This window comes from Labeo rohita, unplaced genomic scaffold (genome assembly GCF_022985175.1).
Source record: "Labeo rohita strain BAU-BD-2019 unplaced genomic scaffold, IGBB_LRoh.1.0 scaffold_587, whole genome shotgun sequence".
Classification (NCBI taxonomy): Eukaryota; Metazoa; Chordata; class Actinopteri; order Cypriniformes; family Cyprinidae; genus Labeo; species Labeo rohita.
The window spans coordinates 4,849-20,777 of record NW_026129511.1 but is presented as its reverse complement, the minus strand read 5'-3'; the positions used below and the strand labels follow the sequence as shown (position 1 = coordinate 20,777).

Here is a 15,929-nt window from a genome sequence, read left to right as displayed (position 1 = left end):
TGCCTCCCATACTCAATGACCCCAATGAAATATTCGAATAATATAATTGTAAAAAATAGTCTTAAAATTTGGACCCAATTTGTGCGCCATTTTAGTCTTCACAATACCCCTTTATTATCCCCAATACACTCCAATCCTTTGTTCTACCCTTCTATCCTGGATAATGCTTATGCCTCATGGAAAGACCTTGGATTGTCCCATTTTGGTGACCTTTACATTGATGGTGTTTTTGCCTCTTTTGATCAGTTGATCTCTCGATTTAATATCCCCAAAAGCCATTTTTTCAGATATTTACAAACTCGAGACTTTGTGCGTAAAAAGTTTGTTAACTTTCCAAATGCACCTCTTCCTTCGGCTCTGGACATCATACTGGGTGTGGACCCTTGTGCTAAAGGATCAATTTCTAAGATAGTCAATATAATTGATAATTTGCAGTTTGTCTCGGATAACTTACGCATCAGTTGGTCCCAAGACATTGGTACTCTCATCAGCGAGGAGACATGGAAGGAGGTCCTGAAAAGGGTCACCTCCTCTTCTCTTTGCGCACGTCATCGGCTTATACAGTGCAAGGTGGTGCATAGGGCTCATTGGTCTAAGTGCAGACTTGCTCGTATCAACCCCTCTATTGACCCTGAGTGTGACGGATGTCATTCTGGTCCGGCTACTTTAATCCATATGTTCTGGTCCTGTCCTGCCCTGTTTACTTTTTGGAGGCAAATTTTTGTTTCATTGTCAGCTATTACCTCTGTCGATATTCCACTTTGTCCAATTATTGGTTTATTCGGAGTTCTCCCACCTAGCCTTTCCTTGCCCTCATATTTTTCAGATTTTGTAGCTTTTTTATCCCTGTTGGCTAGGCGTTTAATTCTCCTGAACTGGAAGAGCCCTCATCCTCCTTCTCACACCCGCTGGGTAAAGGATGTTCTTTACTTTATGAAGTTAGAGAAAATCAGGTACTCTCTTCACCGTCCTAGCACTATTTTTGTTAAACTCTGGCAGCCCCTTTGTGAACATGTCCAAACTCTCCAGCTTGACCCGGTTCTTTGGGACTGAGTCCCCCCTCACCCTACACTCACAGTTTTGTTTGACATACTATCTATGTACAGCTTGATCAAAATACTGTAGAATGGTACTTGCTGTTTGAAGGATTGCACTAGTTTTTTTTTTTTTTTTTTTTTCTTTCTTTTGTTATTTATTTATTTATTATGATTATTTTGTAATTAATTTATTTATTTTTGAAAAATATACTCTGGTGTATTTGTTCACTGCCACATATTTAAGCGTGCTTTTGTTGTTGTTATCCTGTGGTTTTGGATCTTTTTGTATTTTTTTTTTTTTTTTTTTTTTTTTTTTTTTGTATTGTAATAAAAATGCATAAATAAAACTTTAAAAAAAAAAAAAAAAAAAAAAAAAAAAATACAGTGTAATGTTCATTTCATGCATGTCATTTTATTTATATGACCAATTTTAAAAAATATCATTCAGTTACACAGTGTTGCATTTCAGATTTGGATTTGAATCAGATTTGGCCCACATTCAGAAGCGGTGTGAACGTTCACTCAGATATGCAGGTGAAGGAATTCTATCTAGTGTGAACTCTCATGTGAACTTTACATTATGACTAGGTTACATTTATGACTAAAACTCTTTCCACATTGTCTCTTGAACGAGTCCTCACGTGGTAATTAAGGCTTACTTTACATATGAAACTCCTTCCACATTGACCACATATGAAGGGTTTCACTCCAATGTGAATGGTCTTGTGGTATCTACGGCTTAGCTCTGTCGTAAAGCTCTTTTCACAATCACGTTAAGAGTTTCCATCCCGTGTAACGTCTCATGTGGTAATTAAAGCAATTTTTATGGGTAAAACTCTTCCCACATTGAGTGCAAGTGTAAGGCTTCTCTCCAGAGTGAAGTCTCATGTGGACTTTAAGGACATCTTTTCGAATGAAACTCTTTCCACATTGATTACAGATAAAATGTCTCTCTCCAATATGAATCTTCATGTGGACTTCAAGGTTTTGTTTTTGAGTGAAACTCTTTCCACACTGTTGGCAGGTGTAAGGTTTCTCTCCAGTGTGAATCCTCATGTGGACCTTAAGGTTTCGTTTTTGAATGAAAGTCTTTCCACACTGTTGACAGGTGTAAGGCTTCTCTCCAGTGTGAACTCTCATGTGAAATTTTAGGGTTTCTTTGACAGTGAAACTCTTTCCACACTGTTGGTAGGTGTAAGGTTTTCCTCCAGTGTGAATCCTCATGTGGACCTCAAGGTTTCCTTTTCGATTGAAACTCTTTCCACACTGATGGCAGGTGAGAAAACCAAGATAAGGCATCAAAATCTATTGAAAACATGCATTTTCTGTAATCTCAGAAACTCCTTGCTTTCAAACTTTCAACCTGGTAATTATCAAATGCTTTCCCAAAGGAGAGCTGGTTTATTTTCCAGCATCAATTCAGAGAAGGGTCTGGCTGCAGACATGCATTTTCAGACCTGCACTCTCAGACCTGCACACTCAGACCTGCACTCTCAAACAACTGCACTTCTGGAAGTGACGTCACTTGCAGTCTATTTTATTTTTTATTTTATTTATTTATTATTTTTTAATTGAATCTCTCAACATTTTACAACAGTAGCCAGGTAGTGAAGACAAGAAAAAAGAAACTGAATTACAATGTCACTCGCAATCGCCACTTGCACTCTGCTATCTGCGACCTCACTTGCAATCTACACAAATGGTGCGTGTTGCCAATAGAGACAAGACGCTGTGGTGGTTAAACGATTAAAACGAATTTAATAGCATAACACACAGGGTCCTGCAAATCATCTGTAGGAGATAAAGACATAACCCGCAAATCCGTGGCCGCAGAATATGAACGCAATGCACAAAGTCTCTCGTTAAGCTTTTTCCTCCCGTAGAAAACCATTAACACTTGATATGGCTTAATCTATTAAGATACATTAAGTGCCATTAAACGATCAAATTTGTAATATAGTTTATTAATTTAATGTACTTCAAGGCAAGCATATGGCCATGAACACTGTAACGGCGTCAAGGACGAATCCGGAGGCGTTGGATCCATTTGCAACAGCTTTATTAAATTCTCAGACGTAAACAACAAGCTCGGGTCAACAACGGCGGACAGGTGTGGTGAAGGCAAATCCAATCGGGTAGTCAAAGTCCATGCAATAGGTCGGGGCCGGCGGCAATCAAAGGGGTTAATCCAAAGGAAACGCGAGGGTCGACAAAAGGCAGGCAGCAAAGGTTCACACACACGATACACAGTCCGGTTGGCAACGAGTAGGCAGTCCGAGAAAAGAACGCTCAGGATTGATAGCATGACTAACAAAACTTCGCGATGTGCGAGACCGCGAAGCGCTCTAAAATGGCCGACAGAGGGGAAGTGGACCGGGAGACCCGGAACCGGAAGTGGCAGTCCCAGGCACGGGATTATGGGAAGGGTAGTTTCTAAAACTCCGGTGAGAGCTCCCGCTGGTGGGGGATAGAGGGAGCCACAGAGACCGTCCGTGTAACAAACACAAAGCGCAAACTTTCACTTTTATACTTGCCCAGCAAACGCTTAATGTGGCAAAACGGACCAAGATGATAAAGACCAAATTCAATATAAACCTTACTGTTGTCAAACGATATACCAACAGATATGAACGCACCATAAGAAAGGCATTAAGTGATATTAAAAAGACCAACTCTGTATAGGCAAGCAGACGTGCCCAGAACGCAGTGCGTTAAATAGACGTTTTCCTCCCGTAGAAAATCAATATAAACAAAACACAATGATATAAAAGAGCTGTAGAGATTATTCTTTATGGGAAAACGCGAATGTATGCGGCGTTGCGTTTATTCTGGGCTCACCTGCTTGTCTGTAGTTGTTTTAATAATGAATAGGAGCATATTGAATTTAGTCTTTATCATCTTAATCCGTTATGCCACATTATGCCACGTTTTGCGAAGGAAAACACTATATACAGTCATGTGAAAAAGTTTGGACACCCTATTGAATTCCATGGTTTTCCGTATCAGAACATCATTAAAAAAAACGTCTCAGGTTACGTATGTAACCCTGGTTCCCTGAGAAGGGAACGAGACACTGCGTCCTCTAGGGGTCGCTATGGGGAACGCCATCTCCGTGACCTGTGTCTGAAGCCTACATACAAAAACATCAACAAAGTTCGCCGGCAACAGCCTATGACGTCACATCCTGCGCGACTCGTCGCTGCCGGTGCGTCACTACCGGTGCGACCACAGTATAAAAGGACGCCGGTAAAACAGGACGGTCGGTTCTTCGTCTGAAGCTCACATCCGAAGCATGGCGAAGAGACTAGAGGATGCAGTGTCTCGTTCCCTTCTCAGGGAGCCAGGGTTACATACGTAACCTGAGACATTCCCTTTCGAGGAACTCAAACTGCGTCCTCTAGGGGTCGCTATGGGGAACGGTTATACCAACGCTGCCGTGCTGAGGGGAGTGCCTGTCATCATAGAGGCAAGCACTAAGTACCAACTCCCTAAGCTTTAAGGGTGTTGCCCCTGAGATGTAGTGATGGCTGTCATTGACATATCCCCTACAGCGAGAGCCTGGGCTGCATACCTCAACTTACCTGCAAGGGTCTGGAGAGGGACCCAAGGTGGCCGGGGTTTTAACCATCTCGAGAAAGGGTATGGGCAATAGTGCGTGAATCCCTTACCATAAAGGATTTTAGAATGGACGCAGAACTCCGGTGCATTCCATACCACAGCGTGGATTTTAGAAAAGGAGACCCATGTTGGAGACCCATGACCAACCACGGAACCGGCAAGCGCATCTGACCATTCGCACAGCCCCAGCCAGCACATTGCTAAACTTTCCAGGAAGGGACAGGTTAACACACAGCTAGCCTCAGATAGCTGCACTTAACCACATAATTAATGCAAAATTATAACCATCCTCAGATGGCTATACTAACCTCTTTATTTTCTGTCCATACCCCCGAGTATGGCAGAAAATTAACACCACAGTCGCAACATGCAGCATATGTTCAACCCCCTCGGGAGCTGAACACGCTCCGGAGCCGCCGCCGTGAATGCGTTGTTAATGCCCGAGAGGCGAACACACTCATGCAAATTCAGTTGTAGAGAAGACTCACCTCCCTCCTTTGCGAATGCATCGTGATGAGCACATCCAGTTCTCTCGCGAGCTGGACGCGCTGCTCCCGGCCACACACACACAGCCCGCAAGCTTTGTGCAAGCGGCTACGAGAGCACGCCAGTCCATCGCAAGAAATAAGCACTGAATGTGACGTGCGCATTCAACTCCCTCGAGAGCTGAAGGCGCAGCTGGCTACTGCACACACAGCCCGCAAGCCCTGTGTAAGTGGGTATGAGAGCGTGTCTGCCTCTCGCAACAAGCAATAAATGCGATGATCTCATTCAACTCTCGAGAGAGCCGATATTCGCTTAATCCTCACCATATAAGGACCGTATGAAAGGCGCGGGTATCAGAGCTTGCTTGTCTCTCGCAAGAGACAAGCAAAGAGTGCAATAAACTCCACGGGAGCAAAGAGCGCTTGCTTCTTACCACGCATTGTCACACGCGAGCCGTACTTAAAACATTTGGTGAGAAAACATGCACTCAATTCAAGCTTTTGGTTACAGACAAAAGGTCAGTGAAGACGAAGAAGAGACCGTTCTGTTCTACCGGTGTCCTTTTATACTGTGGTCGCACCGGAAGTGACGTCATAGGTTGTCGCCGGCCAACTTTGTTGATGTTTTTGTATGTAGGCTTCAGACACAGGTCACGGAGATGTGTTTCCCATAGCGACCCCTAGAGGACGCAGTTCGAGTTCCTCGAAAGGGAACTGGTCCTTGGCTGGTCTTAAAATTTTGAAAATAAAACCTCAGATGAACAAAAACACATGGGAAATTGCACCGTGTCATTATTTACTGAACAAAAATAAAACCAAAATGAAAAAGCCATGTGTGACAAAGTTAGGACACGCTTACTGTTAACATTGGAATTAAGAGGGTAAATCTCAGTCAAGCACTGCTAATCAAATACCTTTGATTAACTGATCATCAGCAAGTCTGAGTCCCTCTATAAAAGCAGAAGCTTTGGCAGTTTGCTGGTCTGGAGCCTTCAGGTGTGTGTTAACACAATGCCAAGGAGGTAAGACATCAGCAATCATCTTAGAGAAGCAATTGTTGCTGCCATCAATCTGAGAAGAGTAATACAGCCATTTCCAAACAATCTGATGTTTATTCACAAGTGGGAGACATTTAAAACAAACACCTCTCCTTCCAGGAGTGGATGTCCCAGAAAATTCACCCCAAGATCAGACCGTGTAAAGCTCAGAGAAACGGCAGACAACCCAAGAACTACACTTCAGACTCTACAGGCCTCAGTTAACATGTTAAATTATAAAGTTCATGACAATACCATTAGAAAAATATGGGACAAAAATGGCATGTTTGGAAGGCTTGGCAGAAGAAAGCCTCTTCTATCTAAAAAAAAACGTTGCAGCACAGTTTAGGTCTGCAAAGTTGCATCTGAACAAAACCCAAGTCTTCTAGAATAATGAATTTGATCTTTTAATTGCATCTTAATACATTAAGTCATAAGTGTTAATGGTTTCCTACGGGAGGAAAATGCTTAACGAAAGACTTCATATTCTCTCGTTCATATTCTGCTTCATATTCATATTCGTTCATATTCTGCTCTTCTGTAGCCACGGATTTGTGGGTCTTGTTTTTATCTCCTACAGATGATTTGCAGGACCCTCTACATTATGCTATTAAAATAGTTTTAATCATTTAACCACCACAGCGTCTTGTCTCCATTGGCGACACGCACGATTTGTGTGGATTGCAAGTGACGTTGCAGGTAGCAGAGAGTGCAAGTGGTGATTGCGAGTGACATTGTAATTCAGTTTCTTTTTTCTTGTCTTCGCCACCTGGCTATTGTTGTGAAATATTGAGAGATTCAATTAAAAAAATAATAAATAAATAAAATAAAATAAAAAATAAAATAGACTGCAAGTGACATCAGTTCCGGAAGTGCAGGCGTCTGAGAGTGCAGGTCTTGAAAATGCAGGTGCATGTCTGCAGCCAGACCCTATTGTCAATTCCAGCACAACATGACTTTTGGTCAGCATGATGTAGTATATCAGCGAATCAGACAATTTAAGATTCAATTAGAGCATTGTTGGAACATGAGGAGCCAAATTCCACAAAGAGGCCCAAGACACCATGGATGATTGTAAATCAGATCCTAGCACCAGCCAGCCTCAAGTCAGCCTAACCCACCAACTCCTTCACATGCTTTAAACAGCTTGCAGAACTGAAGCAAAAGAACCCTTATTTATAATTCCAACTCAGGAAGGAGATTTGGGGCAAGTAAACCAAGTTTAATGATCGAAGAGACCCCTTACGACTTGTCACCTGAGACCCTTCCATTATGGGTTCGAGCAGAGGTTATGTCAGTGCCAAGGTCCTCTTTCCAAGCTCTACTCTTCACAGAATGCAAAACTGTTAATTTGCTGAGCAGAAATTGTGTTGAGAAATCAGACTAAAAGTTTTTGTTTTAATTACCTGAAGTCTGAATTAACACACCAATATCATGTAACCATGCATTTGAGTCCTCTTTAATAGATGGAGTTTTCTTAACGTGGAGAGAAAAGGGACTCTTGAAAGGATCTTGCATAGGAGATGTCTATATAGAGCATCAGTTTGCATGTTTTTTTTTTTTTTTTACTTAAAAATAAGTTTGCTTAACTTCACACAAGATCTGTTCTGTCGCAACTCACAAGCATCAGGCTGCACAATCACCTCACTCGCAACATACAGTGGGGGGAAAAATTATTTGATCCCCTGCTGATTTTTGATGTTTGCCCACTGACAAAGAAATGATCAGTCTATAATTTTAATGCTAGGTTTATTTTAACAGTGAGAGACAGAACAACAACAACAACAACAACGACGACAACAACAAAATCCAGAAAAATGCACTTAAAAAAAAAGTTGTAAATTGATTTCCATTTTAATGAGTGAAATAAGAATTTGATCCCCTATCAATCAGCAAGATTTCTGGCTCTCTTAAAGGTAGTGCTCCTAATCTCAGCTTGTTACCTGTATAAAAGACACCTGTCCTCAGAAGCAATCAATCAGATTCCAAACTCTACACCATGGCCAAGACCAAAGAGCTACCCAAGGATGTCAGGGACAAGATTGTAGACCTACACAAGGCTGGAATGGGCTATAAGACCATCGCCAAGCAGCATGGTGAGAAGTTGACAACAGTTGGTGCAATTATTCGCAAATGGAAGAAACACAAAGTATCTGTCAACCTCCCTCGGTCTGGGGCTCCACACAAGATCTCACCTCGTGGAGTTTCAATAATCATGAGAACGGTGAGGAATCAGCCCAGAACTACAGGGGAGGATCTTGTCAATGATCACAGGGCAGCTGGGACCATAGTCACCAAGAAAACAACTGGTAACACACTATGCCATGAAGGACTGAAATCCCGCAGCGCCCGCTCAAGAAAGCACAGGCCCATCTGCAGTTTGCCAATGAACATCTGAATGATTCAGAGGAGAACTGGGTGTAGTGTTGTGGTCAGATGAGACCAAAATTAGCTCTTTAGCATCAGCTGAACTCGCTGTGTTTTGAGGAGGAGGAATGCTGCCTATGACCCCAAGAACACCATCCCCACCGTCAAACACGGAGATGGAAACATTATGTTTTGGGGGTGTTTTTCTGCTAAGGGGACAAGACAACAGCACTGCATCAAGGGGGCAATGGACAGGGCCATGTACTGTCAAATCTTGGGTGTGAACTTCATTCCCTCAATAAAAATGGGTCGTCGAAGGGTATTCCAGCATGACAATGACCCAAAACACACAGCCAAGGCAACAAAGGAGTGGATCAAGAAGAAGCACATTAAAGGTCTTGGAGTGGCCTAGCCAGTCTTTAGACTTTAATCCCATAGAAGATCTGTGGAGGGAGCTGAAGGTTTGAGTTGCCAAACGTCAGCTTGAAACCTTAATGACTTGAAGAGAATCTGCACAGTAAGACAAAATCCCTCCTGAGATGTGTGCAAACCTGGTGGCCAACTACAAGAAATGTCTGACTTCTGTGATTGCCAACAAGGGTTTTGCCACCAAGTACTAAGTCATGTTTTGTGAAGGGATGAAATGCTTATTACAAATGCAATTTATAACTTAAAAACATAAAAATGCGTTTTTCTGGATTTTCTTGTTGTTATTCTGTCTCTCACTATTTAAATAAACCTACCATTAAAATTTTAGACTAATCATTATTTTGTCAGTGGGCAAACGTACAAAATCAGCAGGGGATCAAATATTTTTCCCCCACTGTAGTAATGGATTAAATGGCACTACCATAGAATAGCTTAATTTAAAACGGTGCGAACAGTCAAACACTAAATCTAAAAGCAGCAAATAACAACAGCAGTAAAACATTACATTTGTTTAGTCACTGTTGTGGATTTCAACGAATGCTTATGTATTTGTGCACTAATGCATATTTTCTTCTTCTAACTCAAGCCTGTTAGCTTGCTGCATTTGTCCGTTCCATTCTCTTTTTATAACAATTGTCTACTACAACAGTAACTTATCGGTTTTCAAACGTGATTTACTGGGGCTTTACTACGTTCACATGCTTGTTTTCAGTGTGTTTATTTAATTTATGCATCATATTATTTAATTATTATACAAAATTAAATTGTTTTATTTTAGATGTTTATATCTTCACAACTGAACAAAATGTCTAATCAAACAACAAAACAGGTATAACAAAGATTAATCGAGAAAACAAAAATTACTTGTTGACAACAATTCATTCTTTTTCTGTGTTACTTGCATAGTTAAGTGAATGAATGGTTGTCATTGTTTTCAGTTCAGAAGTTGATTTTGGACAGTTAACAGTGAGGCTCCTATGTACCATCATTTAAGTTAATAAGTTACTTATTTGTATTTAATGCATAACAGAAATGAATGTAGGATCTTCTCGGCTGGACTTGAAGGCAGCTTTAGTATTTGTCTGGTCATGTGATCTCAACATGTCAAACAAAACCACTTAAATTAGGACACTCACATGACATTCTTCATAAATATCATTCATTTCTGTAGAGACTGACATTTTAATAAAGATCAAATGAGAATGAAAACCAACCCGTTTGTTCCTCAGTATCTTCTTGTTTCAGACTGAATACTTCTGCAGTCTTCATGTCTTCACTCTCCTCTTTAATAAGTGCCATCTTTATAATAGAGTGAATAAACAGAAAAAAAAAAATCTCAATTCAAATCAGCTCAGTCAGATGGAGAGTTAATGGGTTTAAATAAGCTGATTATCCAAAAAAAGCACTACAAAACAGACACTTTTTATGCATTTGTTTTGGTACTGAATGACCTGTAGATCTGGTTTGTAAAAGTTTGTTGTTCTTGTTGCATTTACACAGCTTTAGCAGCAGAGGAGATTATACATTTGTATTTTTTAAACATATATAACAATTTTCTATATTTGGATGGATTTGTCTGTCTTATATCAGATTTACCAAATGTTATAAGATCTTCAGCACTTTCCTTAGTTTCAGGTAGCCAAAGCTAAGTTAAAGCTTCAGCTGGATGTTTTATAAAAGACACGAAGAAAACTAGACATTAAAGTCCAAAACCTGACTTGAAATAACTAAACAAATTAATTGGGGCTAAAGCTAAACCAGAGCTAAACAGGCGAAACACAATAAAATAATAGTGCAGTAATTCTGAGTAAAAATATACATTTTGCTAAAATATTTGTTGTTGGACATTAAATGTGATATGTAGAATTTAAACATTTTATATAAGTGTATTTTTTATGAGAGTAGGAACTGTAAATCAAATGTAAGTTAGCAAATACAGCCCTAATTTCTAGCTCAAATGAGTTAATGTCTGTTCCTCTTCCTAGTTGAAATGTAACCTGTTTTCTATTATTTACTTTAATTTTTAATTTAGTGATTTTAACTTTTAATTTAGTGTTTTAGTGAAATTTAAAGAGCAATTTTGTAATGTTTTAATGGCCTACTAATAACCATAAAAGTACAGCTGTCATAAAACCAGAGAGAAAAGCTGCATGGCTAGAAACTGAGTGACTGAGCTTGATTTATGTTAAATTTGCTTTAAGCCTGGCTTATTTGGTAAACTTAAGGGACCAGTTGCATAAAAGGTTTAGACTAGCCTTACAAGTTAAGACTGGACTTTTTTTTTTTTTTTTTTACTTTGAATTTCATTTCCTTCACATAATTTACAATACAAGGAGAAAAATAAGAAAGTTTTTCTTTCACTAATTTGCACTTTACTCTCACAAAAAAAATGTGCATTAACGTTATTTAAGGCATTACAGTCTTACATCAAACAATAATTAAGCCATTTTACATCATTGGTGTTGACTCAAATGTTTGATAGTTAAACACAAACCTTTCCTCAGCTGAATCACAACAGATGCACCAGCGCAGCTTTATGACATCACACACCACACCAAAATAAAAGTCCTGTTCAAACACAAATGTCAGAAGTGCTGGAAAACCATTCAAACAATAAAACGTGTATTGAGAGTTTTACTCTTTTTGAAATACATGTTTAATAACATGATATCTACTTGTGCATTAAAATAACTGCTAATAAAAGATTGTGTAGCACATCTAGTATTTAGATTCTCTCTAAAAAGCAAAACGGTTAACCATATCAGCTTTGACAATAAAACTAAATCTTTGTTTGGGCCACAGATTATTCAAAAACCAAAATAAACAAATGGAGTAATAAAAGTAAAAATTTGACTTTATAAATGAATCTCATACACACACTGTAGTGTATTGTGTGAGATAGAACTCAGGAATATATAGAATAGTTGGCCACTCTTGTATTGACACTGAGTTCGAGTTTAGTTGGCCAACCCCTTTTTCCTTGTAAGCATCCCCCCGTTGTTATTACTGCTGACAGGTCAGTAAAGTATAAGAAGAAAAATGCCCACCTGTGTCTAGACTCTTTATTGAGTTTATCACGCAACGGACACAACAGTTGGCGACGAGGTTTACACGGACACGATAAAGACACCAAGACACTTTTCCTAGTTTTTTTTCGGACTGGGCATTTTTTTTCTGGGAAAAAAACTTGATGCTGATAGCGCGTCGGACGATTGGACAATGTATTGTGAACGTATGGAGCAGTATTTCAAAGCCAACGATACTGAAAATGAAAAGCGTGTATCTGTGTTATTGAGTGCAACTGGAGGAAGAGCATATGCATTGCTGAGAAGCCTCACTGCACCTGTAAAGCCTGCTGATGTCAGTTTTGACAGCATTGTTAAAACGATGCAGGACCATCTAGCGCCAAAACCACTGCTCATAGCGGAGCGATTCAGATTTCATAAGTGGAATCAGAACGAAGGAGAGTCAAATTGCAGCATACATAGCTGAACTGAAAAAGTTGTCTGAACACTGCCAGTTTGGGGATGGATTGAATGACGCGCTGAGAGACCGACTAGTCTGTGGTATTTTACAAAGAGTATCCAGAAGAGATTGCTCACAGAGGCTGATCTCACTTTCAAACGTGCAGTTGAGATTGCCGTAGCCATGGAAACGGCTGCCAGAGACGCGGTGGAGTTGCGGTCAGGAGCGAAAATGTCTGTGAACAAAATGTTTGCAGTGAGTAAAACAAAGAAAATGATGCAAACAAGTGAAATGTGTTACCGATGTAATAAAAGGTGGACACAAAGCAAATCAGTGCAGATTTAAATCTGAAACCTGCAGGAAATGCAACAAAATTGGACACATACAAAGAGCATGCCGATCTGATGCACCAAACAGTGAGAAAGACAGACAGTATAAAGTTCAGAAAAAGAAAAGCAAGAACGTGCATGTTATTGCTCAGAATTCAGATGAAGACAGTGATACAGGGCTGGCAAATTTGGAAATTTACAGTCTGAAAAGTGACTTGAAGCAAGCAATCTGGCTGACGCCACAAATTAAAGGAAAAATCATCTGAATGGAATTGGACAGAGGCTCCACTGTGTCAGTGATGTCACAAAATGAGTTTGAAAGAAATTTTGAGAATGCCAAGTTAAAGCCATCACCTGTCAAACTAAAAACATACACTGGTGAACCTATACTTCCCATTGGGGTAATGCCGGTAACTGTTGAGTACAATGATCAATGTAGTGAATTGGATCTGTACATAGTACAGACAGAAGGACCAGCACTTTGGGGACGTGACTGGTTGCGAAAGTTAAGGTTGGATTGGAAATCCATTAAAATTTTGCAAGTCACAGTTCCTGATGGACTGAGTACTCAAAGGAAACTGGAAAAAGTGCTTGATTGTGCAGCAACAGTGTTTCAACCAGGCATGGGAACCTTGAAGCATATCAAGGGAAAAATAACACTGAAGGAGGACGCAGTGCCTAAGTTTCATAAGGCACGTCCCGTTCGCTATGCTATCCGCCAGAAAGTGGAAATTGAGCTGGATTGATTGGAAGCTGAAGGAATACTATCCAAGGTTGACTGGAGTCCCTGGGCAACTCCCGTTGTTCCTGTCTCCAAGAAGGATGGAAGTGTAAGACTCTGTGGAGATTTTAAAGTGTCTGTTAACCCCGAGCTGCATGTAGAAAAATATCCACTACCAAGAATAGAGGATATCTTTGCCACACTTTCTGGGGGGAGACACTTCAGCAAAATCAACCTGGCGGAAGCATATTTACAGATGGAAATGGAGGAAGACTCCAAAGTGCTTCTGACTATTAACACACATAAGGGATTGCATCGTTATAACAGGCTGGTTTTTGGCATTTCCTCAGCACCCGCTTTATGGCAGAAGGCTATGGATCAGGTGCTTCAAGGCTGCCCTGGTACTCAATGCTACCTCGATGACATCATCGTTACAGGTGAAAATGACAGTATCCATTTGGAGAACTTGGCACGTGTGTTAAAGAGACTGGGAGATTACGGGTTACGTGCAAGACGTGACAAATGTGAGTTCTTTAAGAGCAGCATCACATACTGTGGACATCAAATTGACGCCAATGGCCTACATAAGTGTCCTGACAAGTTGAGAGCCATTGCAGAGGCTCCACCACCAAAAGACATCTCACAGTTGAGGTCGTTCTTGGGATTTGTCAATTACTACAACAGATTTTTGCCAAATCTAGCCACTGTTCTCTATCCTCTTAATGCCCTGTTGCAAGCAGGAAAGAAATGGATGTGGACCAAGCAGTGTACAGAAGCTTTTCAGGAAGCCAAGAGACTGGTGATGTCAGACACAGTTTTGACTCATTTTGACCCCCAAAAGCCAATGAAATTGAATGAATTTTGAATGAAAATCAATGAAATACGCCTCACAGTATGGCATCGTTGTGGTGTTGTCCCACGTGATGAGTGATGGGACTGAACGGCCTATAGCCTTTGCTTCACGTTCTCTCAGCACCGCAGAGAAGAACTATGCGCAGATTGATAGGGAGGCGCTGAGTCTTGTCTGGGGGGTTAAACGATTCAATCGGTATCTGTATGGGAACGAGTTTACCTTGGTCACTGAACATCAGCCTCTGGTTTCCATATTCAGTCCACAGAAGGGAGTTCCGCTGACAGCTGCAGCACGGATGCAGAGATGGGCTTTGTTCCTAGGAGGACACAGATACAGGATTGAATTCAAAAGAACAAATAGACATGCAAATGCTGATGGACTCTCACGCCTGCCATTAGACCTTACCAGCACAGAGTCAGTGAAAGAAAGCATACCTTTGGATGTTTTTAGTCTTGCACAGCTGGAGGGCTCCCCTGTTACAGCTGAAATGGTACAGAGAGAAACCAGGAAGGATCCCACATTGTCTCAAGTGTACGCAGCTACACGAAATGGCTGGAATGCAGAAGCAAAGAGCCGGTTCGCACAGTACTATCAGCGCCGTGACGAACTGACTTTGGATGGAGGATGCATCATGTGGGGTTTAAGAGTCATTATACCTCCTAAGTTGCGAACTCGAGTCTTGGAGGAGCTTCACGTCGGACATTTAGGAGTAGTAAAGATGAAGTCACTTGCCAGAAGCTTTGTATGGTGGCCAGGAATAGATCAGCAGATTGAGCAGCTTGCCATGCATTGCTCAGGATGTCAGCATGTTCAAAAGATGAGCGATTTGTGCAAAGCTTGAAGAATGCTCTGCGTGCCATGACAAACGAAAAAATTACACTAAATCAAAAATTACAAAATTTCCTATTTGCATATTGAAATGCAGCTCATGCTACCACAAATCGAACCCCAGCCATGTTGTTTCTGGGAGGACCTTTACGCTCTAGGTTGGATTTGTTGAAACCAAATCTGAAAAGAACCGTACAGGACAAACAACTGAAACAATCACAAGGAGGAGGAAAAACACACGAGTTGGAAGTTGGAGATAGTGTGCTTGCTAGGGATTACAGAGGAGATCACAAGTGGATGCCTGCAAGAATCAAAGAAAGAACAGGTCCACTCTCGTATAGTGGAAGTTGCTCCCGACATCCTCTGGAGGCGGCACATTGATCAGCTGAAAATCTCAAATGTTCCTCTGGAAAGTGTTCCATCTACACCTGCGGTCTCAAAAAATGTTAATTATTTTAATTATTTTACTTAGTCAAGATGGCGCCGGTGTGTTTGGCATGCCGTCCACTGTCTGTGCTACTCACTATGTTTTTATTGATTTTATTTGTTTTATGCAGCCATTCGCTGCTTGCATATGATCGCCAACAATTCATGGATATCTACCACATTATGCCAAAGCCTCTTGGAGTTTCCGCTAACCTAAGAAACTTTGAGTTCTACTCACCACCAACGCAGTCTCGTTCCCTTGACTATCTACGTGGGCGCGCCCTCGGGGTTCCACACAAGAGACACCGGAGACGACGCGGAAAGCGGAGCGGCG

At 40.9% G+C, this 15,929-nt stretch overlaps 1 long non-coding RNA gene and 1 pseudogene across 1 annotated transcript; one reads left to right on the top strand and one right to left on the bottom strand.

The window, feature by feature from the left end:
• Positions 1-1,468: 1,468 nt before the first annotated feature.
• Positions 1,469-11,516, bottom strand: LOC127161212 (uncharacterized). Its single transcript, XR_007826995.1, has 3 exons — positions 11,468-11,516; positions 10,188-10,272; positions 1,469-2,303 (listed from the first exon to the last, which is right to left on the bottom strand). It is a non-coding gene; the product is annotated as an uncharacterized LOC127161212 (long non-coding RNA).
• A 1,655-nt stretch (positions 11,517-13,171) lies between these two features.
• LOC127161211 (uncharacterized protein K02A2.6-like) lies at positions 13,172-14,353 on the top strand (annotated as a pseudogene).
• Positions 14,354-15,929: the final 1,576 nt, after the last annotated feature.